Genomic DNA, 17,336 nt, shown 5'->3' on the forward strand with positions numbered 1-17,336 from the left:
GAAGGAAAAGGTGACGCAAACTAAGTGGCATAGGTATGGCCCAAATCCCAAGTTTTCTGACCACCTGTTGTTATATTAATAGAGAGAGTTTACTTTGAGTGTGGCCGCTAAGGGATGAATTCTAAGCTTAAAGAGGGGAGGCATAGGATTTACAACTGAAATAAGTCATTTTTGTCCCCGCTTCCAAATATGTTCATGGTGAATATCTTAACAAGAAACGAAAAACAGAGCATTTTTGCATATCAAACAAACTTTGGGGGGTTCCTTAAATTCTCAAAGATCTATCCTTTGAATGCCTTGTATCTTGTCTTCTGATCTCCTTTTCTAACCCACTCTTCCTTCTGAGCGCCGGCCCATGTGAATCCTTATCAGTTCTTCAGAATCAAGTTCAGGACACTGTGACCTACTCCCTATACACAAAGATCCTTCAAGGCAGAAACTAGTCCTAACTGCTTCTGTAAACTTCTCACCCAGCAAAGTATGACACAAAGTAAGGACTTTGAAGTTTCTTAAATGTAATGGAAAGTACAAAAGCCGCCCCCCATGACCGTCCCCACGCCCGTTTTACATGTAAATGTTCCCAGCTACTCAAGTTATTTCTTTTCCATTCTTAATTACTACTTTCTGCACTAAACAATTTAGGACTTAACCCTATGGTATTTCCCTAACAAGACTGAAACACGTAGGGCTAAGGCCTTTTTATACCAAGTAGGATTCAATAGAACATGAAAAGGCAACTAGACATAATTTTTTAAAGGGTATTCTCATGCAAGCTTGGTCCTTTCAAGTTCATCCAGTAATACAAATTCTTTAAGACTTATTATGAGCAGAAAGGCCTAATAAAGCTACTTTTCTTTCTTTAGTCATAAGATTGTTAGGACCACCAAATGAGATAAATGTATAAAAGTAGCTTAGGGGTGCTGGGGATATGGTGCTTTTGCCTAGCAAGCATAAGGCTCTGGGTTCAATCCCCAGCACTACCAAAAAAAAAAAAAGTTTACATATATATATATATATATATATATATATATATATATAGAAAGAGAGAAAGAGAGATAGATGATACAAAGGTACAATTGATTTTTTTCATGTTAATATTATCTAGAATCATTTTTAATTACATGGATTGTTAAAATATTATGTTACTGACACCTGTAGGTAAGCATCTGAACAGACGTGTATGCAATCCATGACTTTTATTTAAAAGTCAAATGTAATTGACTGAAACTGCTTTCTAGAAAGCAAAGGAAGACTTTCCAAGTCTTCTTTCCAGAGATGGGGGGGGAGGAGTAGTCACTTATACTTTATCATTCTACTCACCATGAGTCCCTACTTCAACTGAATCACTTTAATTTACAAATTTTCTTGTACTCAAGGACAACTCCTTCCAGGAGGGCAGGGTTTCTTTGTTTAGTTTAGTTTTGGGGTCTGTGTGGTTAATTGAGATAACCCAAGTACCTAAAATACTTAGACAACTTGAAGCTTAAAGGGAAACAAATTTTTACTAAGTCAATGTAGGTTAAGAGATGAAGGAGGGACTTGGAAGGAAGTGGAGTGAGGGCAGATCAGAAATGAAAGAAGCCAACTTCAGTTGTTTCATTGTTTGTACAATCACAGTAGCAACCTGTAGGCAGTGATTACTGTCAAAGAGGTATGAGAAAGCTTCCTGCCCCTTATGAAATACTTCCATTATTTTGTGAGCTGCCAAGTCTCACAAAGATTATTTTTAAATATTATTTTTAGTTGTAGATGAACACAATATCTTTATTTTTTTAATTTTTATGTGGTGCTGAGGATCGAACCCAGTGCTTCACACTTGTGAGGCAAGCATTCTACCACTGAGCTACAGCCCCAGTCCAAGAAAAGATATTATTAAGCTAAATAGAGGAAGCACAGGTATTTGCATTTCTTTGTAAAATAGTGCTTAAAGACACTCTCTACATAGAGTAGGCCCTTTGTAAAAGTGGAACTGACAAAACGCAGAACATTGGGTCACCTTAACAAACTGGGATAGAAAATATATTTGACTGCTTTTTTTCATATTACTATAGTCCTAATTTAGACTGAGAATTATTTGATTGTTCCATCTTTATTTCAAATTAATTGTGTTTATTGTCATTGCCTTTTAGTCTTTTTAGAAGAGCCCTCTGTTCCATAAGAAAGAACTCAAAAATATGATGCAAAACAAATATACAGTGTACCTTCTTTTTGATCCTTAAAGAGTTCTTTAAAAATATTGAAGGCATCACTTCTTTGTTCACAATAGCTTTTTCTCCACCCCCACACCAGTAAGCAAACTCTCTATTTGCCTGAACATTTATATATGCATTTTTACCCTTTCTTAGGATTCTAAGAGAAACCTCACTGGTGTAGAAAACCTCTGCTGACTTGGGGGCTTGTTTAATTGTGACCTTCTTTCGCCTTATTCTGGATGGTTTGTCAACAAACCATGCATGCCAAACTAGAAAGGCAAACCAGCTGAAGGTTTCTCAGTCAATGTTTCAATGTGCAAAAGTTGAAGGTTAGTGGAGTTTTTTAAAAAGCTCGTAGAAAATTTATTGAGAAAGAATCAGCTTTCTTAGACACAAAATATTCTGTATGAATATAGAGACTCATGTCTTTTTTAAAAATTTTTTGTAGTTGTAGATGGAAAGAATGCCTTTATTTTATTTGTTTATTTTTATGTGGTGCTAAGGATTGAACCCAGTGCCTCAAGCATGCTAGGCAAGTGCTCTGCTGCTGAGCTACAGCCCCAACCTGAGAGTAGTCATATCATTTTGTGTGATCTGGTTTGTTTTATTTTTATTTTGTAGCTTTGTTCTCAACTCTTCATTTTAGGATATTTAAAGAGATTTTAGACAGTATCAGTGTCATCATCCCTAGAGATGCTGCAGTGAGGTCTGGGCATGAGTATTTTCAGAAACTCTTCCTGGGTAATTTTAATGTCCATGCTGGGGTTGAGGAGCATGCAAGCAGGTTTGGATTAGAGCTTGTTAGGATAGTGGAGATATGTAGGGATGTGATATATGACATAGATCAATGTAGGGGGTAGAAGTATAGTTTGTTTATGGCTTAAAAAGAATTGTGAAGATTCTTTCTCCTGAATTCTTTTGAATTGAAGCAATTGCTATGTGATGAGAAATAGAATGTTCACCATATAAAATTACTTGTTGCAGAGAAAATTTTATAATTAGAACAACAAACCCTGACCAAGTGAGCACTGAAAGTGCACTGATGCTTCCCGGCGTGGTGGTGCAGGCCTGTGATCCCAGCAGCTCAGGAAGCTGAAACAGGAGGATCACAAGTTCAAAGCCAGCCTCAACAATTTAGTGAGGCCCTAAGCAACTCAGTGAGACCCTGTTTATAAATAAAATACAAAAAAGGACTGGGGATGTGGCTCAGTGATGGAGTGCCCCTGGGTTCATTCCCCGGGACCAAAAAAAAAAAAAAAAAAACAAGCATACTGTTGCATTTTTAGTGCTAAGTATTCCTAGCTTATTAAATATGTTTAATTGAACTACAATTAGGATTTTTGTGGCTTTATAATAGCCCTTTTCTAATTGTTCTATGGCATCACCTGAAGAACTTAATTCAAGAGAATTTTAATAAAGAAAGTATTTACAGAGGTAAGAAAGGTAAGGAAGGATTTATCAAAGTTTGTGAGGTACCCAAAAAAACAGTACATGTCTGTTGGCCTTATTAGGGATTAAATGAATTATTACACATACATGCCTAGAACAAACTAAGCTAATAATTAAAAGCTATTAGCATTCCTAGTCCCATAGAAGCAAAAAGAGGGCACCTGACTGTTGGTATAGCTAGTAGTAAAGCACTTCCCTAGCTTGCACAAGGCCTAGTTTGATCCCCAACACAGCAAGAAAAGATGGGGGGAGCTATATTACCAGAACACAGAAAGAAAAACAACCATGGAAGAAGGGCCACCTGAAGTATGGCCAGTACCATGTAGAATTCACTGATCTTTTCCTCCCTCTGCTCTATAATCTCTTTTTTATTCCTTCATTAGCAGAACTCAATCTGAAGTCAGTCAATAAGGAACTTGTCTGAAATAGTCTATAAAAGTCAACCTCCCTTGAGGGCACAGAGCAAGGCAAAGAAGAATAGGCATCCAGAGCTCCAAACCTCAGTGTTTGTGTCCTGACAAAGGAAAATTTAGAGTCAGACACAAAAACACACAAGGGGTTTTTATTATAAGTGAAAGTAAAGTAAGGCTTAAGTGAAGAACACTGGAGAGAGAAGGAGGAGGGGGATGCTTCTTCCATCAGTGAATGGCAAAGAATGTCTATATAGATATAGATATAGATATAAATAGATAGATATCTTCCAAATTTATTTCTGTTTCTTGATTTCCAGGAGAACTGGGGTCTACCTTCTGCAGTCTTCACCAATTAGATGTTTAAATCCTCCTTTATCTCAGGTGGGAGAGTTTTGACCCTGGTAGGGCTTTCCGGAACTGTCACGGCACCATCTCATTCAAGGGATTTTATCTACAAGTCAGTCATATATTAATACAGGTCAATGCCAGGGTCAATGACCAGGCAAACTATCTTAAAGCACCTGCACTATTAAGGAAATTTCCCTTCTGAAATACATTGAGAAACCTGTGACCATAAATTCTAACTTTACAATGCCCCAGTAGACCTTGTCAGAAGTTAGCCCCATTGATCTTTCCTTCTTGACATATTTCATAATTAGCTCCCTTTGTTTCCACCTATTTGTTCTCAGGGTTAGTACACCTGTTGTTTTTCTGCAAGTTACTTGTTTATTCATTAGCCTTAAAAACAATTAAAAAAAAATGACCCTTCTCTGTTATTAGTTTGCATTCCACTGTTCATTCCTTACTACTACCGAACACTTCTTAGAACAATCTTATCCAAAGCAAGTCATAAGGGAACTTGTCAGAGATAATCTGTAGAGGTCCACTTCCCTTCAGGACATAGAACAGGGCAAAGAAGAGTAGAAAATGCTTATATGGGGTAAATAAAAAACAACCACATAACTACCAAGTTTTACCTTTCTTACTTATTAAATCTTTTAAATATCCCCATTCCTATCAATCCTTATTACTGTTGCTTTCATTCAGATTCTGTTCATCTTTCACCTCATCTGTTAGAGTGACCTTTTCATAATCGATCTTTAGTCTTTTACCCTTTAAATACATTTTCCATGCTGCAGATAGAATGGCCTAAAATGCAAGTCTTACATTCAGTGGCTCTCCACCACCTGTAACTGTGTATTATAACCTTTTTATTCTTAGTTATTTGTGTGGAGAATTTCCTAAATCCAAATTAAAGATTAATTAAATATACAGTTGTTGCTTTTTTAGAAAAGGGGAAGGAAGAGTCATGTTGAATTTTTAGGTTAGACACAGAAGTCGTTTAGACTAGAATGTATTATTTTAGTAAATAAAGTTCATTTGAGGTTCCTTAATAACCAAAACATACAAGAATTCTTAGGTCTAGTGTCCTTCCTCAATGAAATAAAATAGTTGAGCCAAATAATTGACCCTCAGAAGGAAATGAACTGATGAGGATGAGGACACAGCCTCAACTTTTGTATCACTCCTGGAGGAATGACACCATCAGGGTACACGCTTTCTCATCTAATAGCAGAGATAAGACACACTGATTTTTTTTTAACAGAGAGGGAAAATATGAAGCACAGTGAAAAGGTCTCTTTTTTTTAGAGAGAGAGAGAATTTTTTTAATATTTATTTTTTAGTTTTCGGTGGACACAACATCCTTATTTTATTTTTATGTGGTGCTGAGGATCGAAGCCAGCGCCCCGCGCATGCCAGGCAAGCGCACTACCGCTTGAGCCACATCCCCAGCCCCAACACTGATTTTTTTTTAACACATTGATTTTTAATAGTCTGTGTCCTAGTCACAGCCTAGGATTACTGGGATTGATTGGCCTTTTGCAAATTTTGCATTAAAGGAATCTATAGCTCATCAATTAGAAGATCAAATACTGAGGCTGGGGATATAGCTCAGTGGTAGAGCACTTGCTTAACATACATGAGGCCCTGGGTTTAATCTCCTGCACCAAAAGAAGAAGAAAGAGGAAGAGGAGGAGGAGAGAATCAAATACTGTATCAAGACTGTCTGAATTTGAAACCTAGCCCTGCTGTTTACTATGTAAGGCCAAGAGACAGGAATTTTGAAAAGCTAAGTTATATAGCTAAATTTCCTCATCCATAAAATGAGAATCACACAGTACATCTCTTGGCCTTATTAGGGATTAAATGAGTTACTATACATCCGTACTTAAACACACTAGGCTTTCAATGAGTGTTAGTTGTTTTCTTTTTCAGTTTTTGTATTGGTTCATTATAATTATACATAATAGTGTAATTCTTTGTTACATTTTTGTATATGCATTAAAACAAGTTGCTGTCATTGTTGTAATTGTCATTCCTATATCATGGTTCTCAAACGAGCTAGACTTCCACCAAAGAAAAGCCAATATCAGCTGCCAGTCACAAAATTTATAGACAATGCTTGGCTCTTGAGACCTACAACTGGTCAAAAAGAACACAAGTACTTCCTTATTACTGGATTAAGAATGAGTGCTTAATTTGGTTTTCTCCCACAGTTGGCTTAAGGAAAGGGAATAGATACAGTGGTTTTCATGGTAAAATGGACCTTAAAGGATTGATCTTGGACTGTGTGACAAGCCCTTGTGACCTGCAGAAGACTAATTTTTGTGCACAATGCAGATTGGATATGAACCACACAGATAAAGGCCTGCAAAAATACTAACTCATCTTGTGATTTGTCTTTTGAGCAGGATACTCTTATTATTCAGGCCTCATTCTTTTTGTTTTGTTTTGGTTTTGATACTGGGGCTTGATCCCAGGAACACTTTACCGTCTTTTTTTTATTTTTTGAGAGGGGTCTTGCTAAGTTGCTGAATCTGGCCTTGAACTTGCCCCCTGCCTCAGGCTCCCAAGCTGCTGGGATTTCAGATGTGTACCACCATGCCAGCTATTCCTCATGCTATCAAAGGCAAAGATAACCTTTTCATTTGCATGACTTTCATAAGCATCAAACACCTTTAGGTAAGGAGATTTTTTTTTAAAGAGAGAGTGAGAGAGGAGAGAGAGAGAGAGAATTTTTAATATTTATTTTTTTAGTTCTCGGCGGACACAACATCTTTGTTGGTATGTGGTGCTGAGGATCGAACCCGGGCTGCACGCATGCCAGGCGAGCGTGCTACCGCTTGAGCCACATCCCCAGCCCCAGGTAAGGAGATTATTATTCTGATGGTGTGATGCAGGTCAACTGAGCTGCTTCAGTTGAAGTAGGTGTCAGAAACCATAATGCTCATTGACCTCTCTCTTCCCCCACCCTCTGAAGGATCACTATTTATTAAGCCCAGTCTGAAATTGCTGTTCTAGAATATTAAGTCTAAGTTACTTAATTAAATTCAGGCTCCATGGTTTGGCTCATGCCTTAAAAACATTTTCTAATTCACTGCTTCCATCCACACCTATACTAAGGCAGAACTCTCAGTTTGCTCTACTCATTCTGTCACATCCTTACTCAGTTTAACACTCTCTACCCACAGAAAAGCTTCTCTGAATTCCTAATGTAGGCAAAGCATTTCTTGTCCAGTTTGTCATAGTCCTCTGGGCATAGCTGCTGTTATATTTTGGATATGAAATGTTCCCTGAAAGCTCATGGCTAGGGGCTGGAGTTGTGGCTTAGCAGTTGAGCCCTCGCCTAGCACACAAGAGGTGCTGGGTTTGATCCTCAGCACCACATAAAAATAAATAAATAAAATAAAGATATTGTGTCTAACTACAACTAAATATATAAAGCTCATGGCTAGATTATGAGAGCTATATCCTAACTAGTAGATTAATCCATTTCATGGATAAATAATTTGAAAGGACTACCACACTGTGTGATAACTATGGATAGGTAAAGTAAGCTGGAGAAAGTAGATCACTGGGGATATGCTTTGGGGGTTTATATCCTGTTCCCGGCAACTCATCCTCTTTCTGCTTCATGGTAGCCATGAGCTGAACAGCTTTTCTTTGCCATGTCTTTCCACCATAACGTTCTGCCTCATCTCAGGCCCAGAGCAATGGGGAAGGCTGACTATGGACTGAACCTCTGAAACCATAAGCCCCAATTAAACTCTTTTTTTTCCAAAGTTGTTTCTGTTAGGTATTTTGTCACAGTGAAGAAAAGCTAACACAAATGTCATCCTAATGTTTGTCTATTACATGGAAATGATCCATTTTTTCTGTCTTCCTAAAAAGCAAGTTTATCTTGTTCATCTTTTATCAAAGTAGCAACTAGAATGAAGGAAGTTATTATATATCCAATGACAAACTGAGATGGAAGAGACTGAAAGAGCAAAATTTGAAATATACAAAAAAACCCCACTATTTACAATTACTTGATAGGAGTAACAGGGACATAAGGAAAAGGGAGAAATTGAAGGTAGTGCCAAAACTTCTGGCATGAGGCCAGGTGTGTAAACAGAATACCAAGTACAGGGGTTGGAGTAGGAGGGATGATTTGATGATAGAGGTGTTTGGTTAAGTAACTGAGACGTCAGTAGATTTTAAGTGAAGACTTCCAGTGGGAAGGTGACAATATATGTACAGCTTGTGGGCAAGATTGGGTCTAAAAACAGATATTGGGAGGTTTTAATTATGTTGGTAAGTTGAAGATGTAGGAAAGAGTACAGAGGGAGGAAGCACACAAACCAAAATGCAAAATGAGGAAAGAGCCACAAAGCCTCCTCTTTAACTGGTAGTGGAGGAAGGTAAGATACTAGGTAAGATGGCTCTGTTTATAGAAATGAGAAGTTCTAAGAAATGGTTTACAAATGAGTTGCCATTAAAGACCAGGGTCTCTGATATATCCAGTCAGAACAACACCATATAAAATAAGTAAATATAAAAAATGTGAATGAATTATGTTTTGCTTAATATATTGTGATTCACATTTATAGTCAGAATTATTTTGTGACTCAATGAAAGTGGGAGTTGCAAAGTTAGAATTTTCTGGTGTTTCTCCAGGGCAGTCAGTGCTCTGGTACTAATATATGGTGCTATTATATAAGCACTATATTTGCTAGTATATAATTTTTAATTATATACCATAAAATGTAACAATATAGTATAAGACATTAGAAATCATATATTGACTGCATTTGATATACTAAAAAACTGGAAGTTTTTTGGTTCCATATATTTAAGGAAGCCTATGCCCAATCATTAGCTGACGACCAAGGTAAGGTACAAGGACTTCAGGGACCACCCCACAATGAAGAATAGATGATAGAATTAGTTCAAAAAAGTCACTAAACAAATGATATGTACAATAGCAGCAATAACACATCTTAGGGAAGAGGAAGAAGCTGGTTTCCAGAGTTAACACAGTATAATATTCTAAATGACCAGTTTCAACCAAAAAAAAGGTAAGGCATTTTTATAGCCCATAAACAGAAAAAAAGAAATTAATAGAATAGAAAATGCCTGAGAAATTAAAGACATTGGGCTTTCTACAAAAAGATTTTAAATCAGCTCTTTTAAATATTATCAATGAGCTAAAGGAAACAATGTCTAAAGAACCAAAGGTAGATATAAGAACAATGTCTTACCATTGAGAATACTAAAGGGATTAAAATATGAAAAATAACCAAATTTACATTTTGGAATTGAAAAGTATAATAAATGAAAAATTTTCTGGACTCAATTAAATTGAGCAGACAAAAGAATAAATTAGAAAATTCAAAGATAGGTTAATTAAGATTACTCAGTCTGAGAAAGAGAAAGAATAAAGAAACTAACCAACATAAACAGGGCCTCAGAGATCTGAGGGACCCTCAAGCATATCAATACCAATAATGGAAATTCAAGAAGAGGAAAATAAATATTGGAATTTATAATGCCTGAAAACTTTCTAAATTTGATTTTTTAACAGTACTGAGGATTGAAGGATTGAACCCAGAAGCACTACACCATTAAGCTACATTCCCAATCATTTTTATATTTCACTTTGAGAAAGGGTCTCCCTAAGTTGTTGAGGCTGGCCTTCAACTTGCTACTCTCCTGCCTCAGCTCCCAAGTCATTAGAACTACCAGTGTGTGCATCTGCACCCCACTCAAATTAGATTTTTAAAAGAATTAATTAGCACATCCAAGTTCAACAAACTCCAAATAATATGATTCAAAGAGACCAACAGGCTGGTTTAGTGGTAGAGTGCTTACCCAACATGTGTGAGGCACTGGATTCAATCCTCAGTACCACATTAAAATAATTAAATAATATAAATCTATTGTGTCCATCTACAACTAAAATATTTTTTTAAAGAAACCAAAGAGTCTGACACCAACACACATCATCATCAAACTATGCAAAACTAAAGAAAAAGGAAGATTCTGGAAAGCAGCAAGGGAATAGAAAATCATCAGTTACAAAGAATACTTAAAAAGATTAACAAATGATTGCTCACTAGAGACCACAGAAGCCTGAGGGTAGGGGATAACATAAAATGCTGAAAGAACAACACTGTTAACAAAGAATCCTCAGAACCACAAAAAATAAATAAATTCAATTCTATATCTGGCAAAGTATTTGTTAAAATGGAAACATTCACTCACAGAAAAGCAAAAACTAAGAGTTTGTCTCTGGCAGGTCTGGCCTACAACATTTGCTAAAGGGAATTCTTCATGCTAGACAATAAATGAATTCCACATGAAGAAACAGAAACACTCATAAGTACAAAAACAAATGTAAATATAAGAGCCAATATTATTATACTTTTGGTTTGTGAGTCTTCTTTTTCTTTACCTGATTTAAAAGCCAATTTAGGGGGCTGATTCAAGACAGTAGATCATAGGAAGTCTGTATTCCTAGTTGCTCCATGGCTCAGGATTCAAGCAACAGGAATACAACTTCTCTGAAAGGTGGGTGAAAGAAGAATTTGACTAAAACTCAATACTGGATAGTCAGAGTGTCTTAGAGACTTAGAAATTTGAGTACATTAAACAAAGAAGAAAGTATTTTGGAGCCGAGCTGGTTGTGGCAGTGGCAGTGGTAGTAGTCCTGGTTCACCACAAAGTGGAGAGACAATATGGACAGATTTGTTACATGCCGCAGTCTGGCTGGGCACAAATAACCAAGCCGCCACAAAGCCTTGTAGGTTCAAACAGCAACTCTTTATTCCCCAACTCTCACTGGCACTGCACACACACTACTCAGGGCTGCACACAACTTCCACCGGGCTCCGTGCACCCACTCTCCCCGAACCCCCGCGAGAACTGCACAGGAACTCCAAAGGGCTGTGGCTCTCAACATCTCCCCCCTTCTTTTAATTAAACAATGAGCATGTGGCTTAGGGACCGTGCCTGTCTTAGGTTGTCCAAATCTACATATGGTTCTTACCTGTCATCTGATGAGCTGACCTCAAGGCTTAGTACCTCTCCATTGCTGAGGCTTGCTTTGAACTCACTATCCTCCTGTCTCAACCTCCTGAGCCGCTAGGATTGCAGGCATGTGCCACCACTCCTGGCTAATAATATTGAATGTAAATAGTCTCAACTCTCCAATGAAAAAGCATAGGCTGGCATAATGGATTAAAAAACAAGACCCAATTATATATTGTTTGTGAGAGTCATGCCTTACTGGCAAAGACAGCCACAGGCTGAAAGTGAAAGGATGGAAATTGATATACCATGTGATTGGAGCATGAAAACAAGCAGGAGTAGCTACTCTCATATCTGCCAAAGCAGACATCAAACCAAAATTAATCAGAAAAAATCTAAGAAAGTTGTTTCATGCTGATAAAAGGAACAATCCAACAAGAAAATATAACAATAATAAATATTTATGCCAAAATGTGGATTCGACTAATTATTTAAAAGAGACATTATTTAAATTGAAGCCTCAGACCCCAGTACAACAATACTGGTTGATTTCAATGTACCTCTCTCACCATTAGGTAGGTAGGTCATCAAGACATAAACTCCTTAAAGACTCTTTGGACCTGAAAAATATTATAAATGAAATGGACTTAAAAGACAGCTATAAAATATTTCAACCAATGAGAGCTGAATAGACTTTTTTCTCAGCATTTCATGGAATTTTTTCAAAAGAGATCTTATTTTAGGCCAGAAAACAACTCTTAGCAAATACAAAAAAAATGATATAATTTCTAGCATCAGATCATAATGGAATGACATCAGAAATCAACACAAGAAGACACTATAGAAATCATATAAACATATGGATTTTGAACAGTACACTTTTGAATAATGAATGGGTGATAGAATTCAAGGGAGGGGCTGGGGCTGTAGCTTAGTGACAGAGCACTTGCCTGCCATGTGTGAGGCACTGGGTTCAATCCTTAGCACCACGTATAAATGAACAAATAAAAGGCATTCTGTCCATCTACAACTACAAAAAATTTTTAAAAATAATTCAAGGGAGAAATTAAAAAATTCTTAGACTCAAGTGAGAACAGTGATACAACATACCAGAACCTTTGGGGCATTATGAATACAGTTCTAAAAGGAAATTTTATAGCTGTGGGTTCCCACATAAGAAAGATCCCAAATAAACAAGCTAATGATACATCTCAAGGCCCTTGAAAAATAACAAACCAATGCCAAAACCAGTCGAAGGAAGGAAATAATTAAGATCAGAAACAAAAATCAAACAAAGAGTTGGTTCTTTGGATAGGTAAATAAGATTGATAAGTCCTTAGCCAAACTAACAAAAAGAAAAAGAGAAAACCCAAATTAATAAAATCAGAGATGAAACAGGAGAAATCAGCACAGACATCACAGAAATTCAGCAGATTATTAGAGACTATTTGGAAAATTATATTCCAATAAGTTGGAAAATCTAGAAGAAATGGATACATTTTTAGACTATTGTCTGTTGAAACTGAATCAAGAGGACATGGAAGATCTAAAAGACTCATAACTCATAATGAGATAAAACTGATATTAAAAAGCCTTCCAGTAGGGCTGGGGTTGTGGCTCAGTGTTAGAGCACTTGCCTAGCATATGTGAGGCACTGGGTTCAATTCTCAGCATCAAATATAAATAAACAAATAAAATAATGGTCCTCGACAACTAAAAAATACCATTGGAAAAAAAAAGCCTTCCAATAAAAGAAAAACCCAGGACCAGATGGATTCTCAGCTGAATTCTACCAAACCATGAAGTAGAAAGGGATGGAACCCTTACAAATTCATTCTATGAAGACAGCGTTACACTCATACCAAAACCAGATAAGGACACAACAAGAAAAGAAAACTACAGACCAATATCCCTGATGAAATTAGATGCAAAAGTACTTAATAAAATATTAGTAAATGATGTCCTACAACATATTAAGATGATTTTACACCAGGACCAAGTTTGTTTTAGTCTAGAGATGGCAGGATGGTTTAACATATACAAATCAATAAATGTAATTCATTACATAATATAATTAAGGACAAAAATCACTTAATCATTTCAGTAGATTCAGAGAAGACCTTCAATAAAAACCACCACCCATTCACGATAAAAACACTAAATAAATTAAGGATAGAAGGAACCTACCTGAACATCATAAAGCTATATATGAAAAACCCAAAGCTAACCTTATAGTAAATGAGGAAAAACTGAAAGCATTTTCTTTAAAAGCTAGGAAAAGACAAGGATGTCCACTCTCATAATTCCTGCTTAATGTAGTGCTAGAAATTTTAGCCAGAGCAATATGGCAAGAGAAGGAAGTAAAAGGGGTAAAAATAGGAAACAATAAAGTCAAACTGTCACTATTTGTAGATGATAGAGTCCTATACATATATCTAAGAAATTCTACCAAAAGACTGCTGGGATTACAGGCGTGCACCATCACACCCAGCAAGCCAAAGCAATTCTAAGCAAAAAGTAATGCTGGAACTGGGTGCAGTGGCACACGCCTGTAATCCAAATGACTCTGCAGGCTGAGGCAGGAAAATTGAGAGTTCAAAGTCAACCTCAGCAAAGGTGAGGCGCTAAGCAACTCAGTGATACCCTATCTCTAAGAAAAATACAAAATAAGACTGGAGATCTGGCTCAGTAGTTGAGTGCCCCTGAGTTCAATCCCTGATACCAAAAACGAACTACCAAAAAAACAAAAGTAATGCTGAGACATCACAATACTTGACTTTAAAATATACTATTAAGCTATAGTAACAAAAATGCATGGTACTGGCATAAAAACAGACACATAAGCCAATGGTACAGAATAAATACACAGAGACAAATCCACACATCTATAGCCTTCTGATTCTTGATAAAGATACTAAAAACATATGTTGAAGAAAAGACAAGCTTTTTAACAACTGGTGCTGGGAAAACTGGTTATTCATATGTGGAATAATGAAACTAGTCCCATATTTCTTCTCCTGCACAAAAATCAACTCAAAGTAAATCAAAGACCTATAAATCAAATAAGTTTCTCAATAGGACTCATAAAGCTCAGGAAATAATTCCAAGAGTTAATAAATGGAATGGCATCAAATTAGAAAGCTTCTGCACATTAATGGAAACAATTAGGAATGTGTAGGGAGAACTTCCAGAATGGGAGAAAATATACTAGCTACCCTTCTGGCAGAGTATTAATAACTAGAATGTATAAAGGACTCAAGATCCTTACACCAAAAAATCAAATGACCCAATAAATAAATAGGCAAATGAATTAAACAGACACTATTCAAAATAAGAAATAAAATGGCCAACAAATATATGAAAAAATGTTCATTAGCAATTAAGTAAATGTAAATCAAAACTACATTGAGATTTCATCTCATACCAGTCAGAATGGTAGTCACCAAGAATAGAAATATAATAAATGCTGGAAAGGATGTAGAGAAAAAGGAACATTTTTACCCTGTTGGAGGGATTATAAATTAGCACAACCACTATGAAAATCATTATGTTGGTTCCTCAAAAGGCTAGGCCTGGAATCACTGTATGACCTGCTATGCCACCCCTTGGTATTTATCCTAAGGTATTAAAGTCATCAAACTACAGTGATACATGCATACCTATGCTTGTAGCAGCACAATCCCCAATATCCAAAGTATGGAACCAGCCTAGGTGTCCATCAATGGATGAATGGATAGAGAAAATGTGGTATATATTTACAATAGAGTTTTACTCAGCCATAAAGAAAAACAAAATGTCATTTTCAGGAAAATGAATGGAACTAGAGACCATTATGTTAAGCAAAATAAGTCTCTAACTTAGAAGGTCAAGGGTCATATCTTTTCTCTCATGTGGAGGCTAGAGAGGAAAAAGGAAAAGAGAGTTGGGGGCAGATCTCACAAAAAGTAAAGAGAGGTCAGTAGAGGAAAGGGACCAAGGGCTGGGAGGTGGGATGGGAACCGGGAAATGCTGGGGAATGATATTGGCCAAATTATGTTGTCATATTGTGCATGTATGAATATGAAACAACAAATTCCATCATTATGTACAACTATAATGCACTGATAAAAAAATGTGAAAAAAAATAAGACAATCAAGGGCTGATGATGTAGCTTAGTGGTAAAATCATTGCCTTCCATATGCCAGGTCCTAGAGTCAATCTCCAGACTCTCAAAATACATAGTAAATAAATACATAAATGACAACTGAATATAGCACTAATTCTAAATCTAAGTTGATGGACACACAATATATAAAGATGTATGTTGAGAGCTGCCTTGGATGCAAATGCCCTAAAGACCTGAAACACCAGGTTGTGACCAATTATTGGCTTCAGTCTGGCACGGTAGTGCCAGGTAGCAGTAACTTGGTGTTACCCTGCTCAGGTAATGAGGCGTGGCTCCAGGTACAGGCATCACCCATTGGGGTTGATTTACACTCACCTATTCCTTTGTAATCCTACCCCTTGCCTCATTTGAATGGCTTCTTCCCAATAAAAGGGTTCAGTATGCTCCTTGCTCTCTTTCTTGCCTGCCTTGCCCCCCTTGTGGGAGTGCAGCTGAGGTGCCGCCATCATTGAAACCAAAGAAAAGGTGCTTCCTGTGTCTGTCTTATTTATTGTCCAAATTCACTTGGAGTGACCCTGACTAGTTTAGTTGTGAGACGCGACATATAATTTGTGGCAATTGCAACACAAAGTTGGGGAAAGGAATGGCATTATATATGACCAAACTTTCCAAATCTAAGTTCTTTCATGATAAAAGCATACAAAAAAAAAAAAACCTAGAATAGAAAAGAACCTTCTCGATAAGATAAAGAGCGTGCCTGTGACTTACTGGGAGGCATGAAAAAATCAGACATAACAACATATTTAATGATGAAAGATTAGAAGCTTTCCTTCTAAGATGAAGAACAAAGACAAGGATGTCCACTCTCACTAGTTCTAGTCAACATTAAGCTGAATGTAGTTAAAATATTGCCTCATACCATATGCAAAAATTAATTAAAAATGGGTCAGGAAACTAAATACAATAACGAAAGCATTAAAGCTTGCAAAAGGAAACATAGGAGTCAACCATCATGACCTTGGATTTGCCAATTTTTAACATAGATTTTATTTTTTAAAGTAGTTTCAGGTTCACAGAAAAATTGAGCAGAAAACACAGAGAATTCCCATATGCCTCCTGACTTCCTGCCATATACAACCTGCCCCCATATCAACATTCCACATCAGAATGGCACATCTGTTACAACTAATGAACCTACATGGACTCATCATTGTTTTATAAATAAGTTTTTTTTTTTTTTTAATTCGGGTGTGATGAGGTCAACTGATCAAGAAATGAGAGGCATGTCATTCCAGGAAGGGTCACACAATGAAGCACCACAGACCATGTGTTATTTACCTGCTAAAGTATATAGTTTCTTTTGGGAACAACAAAAATGTCTGGAAAAGATTATAGTGATGCTTGCACTACACAGTGAATATACTAAACCTAATTAAAGTATGCTTTAAATGGTGACTTTAGAAAGTGTTATAAAGGAGGAAATTTTATATATCTCAATTTTAGAAAGTGTTATAAAGGATGAAAATGACCTGAAAGAAGTTATAATTAACATATGATAAACTTGAGAAACTTTAACACTTTATTCAATTCAGTTATTCATTTTGTCTTCCTCTTAAAATTGTACTAGATATTCATTTAAATGGAAGATCAAGTGGATAGGTATTCACAAAGATGGTAGAACTTGAGTTGGGTCTAGAAGGATGGCCAACATGAGGAGAAAACAGTTTATTCCAGAAGGGACCAACACAAGCAGAAGCAAACAGGTGAGAATGGATTCTGAAAACAGCAGAGGACCCTGCCTCCACAGTAAGCTATTTAATTAA

This window comes from Spermophilus citellus (assembly GCF_964194105.1).
Source record: "Spermophilus citellus genome assembly, chromosome: 15".
NCBI lineage: Eukaryota > Metazoa > Chordata > Mammalia > Rodentia > Sciuridae > Spermophilus > Spermophilus citellus.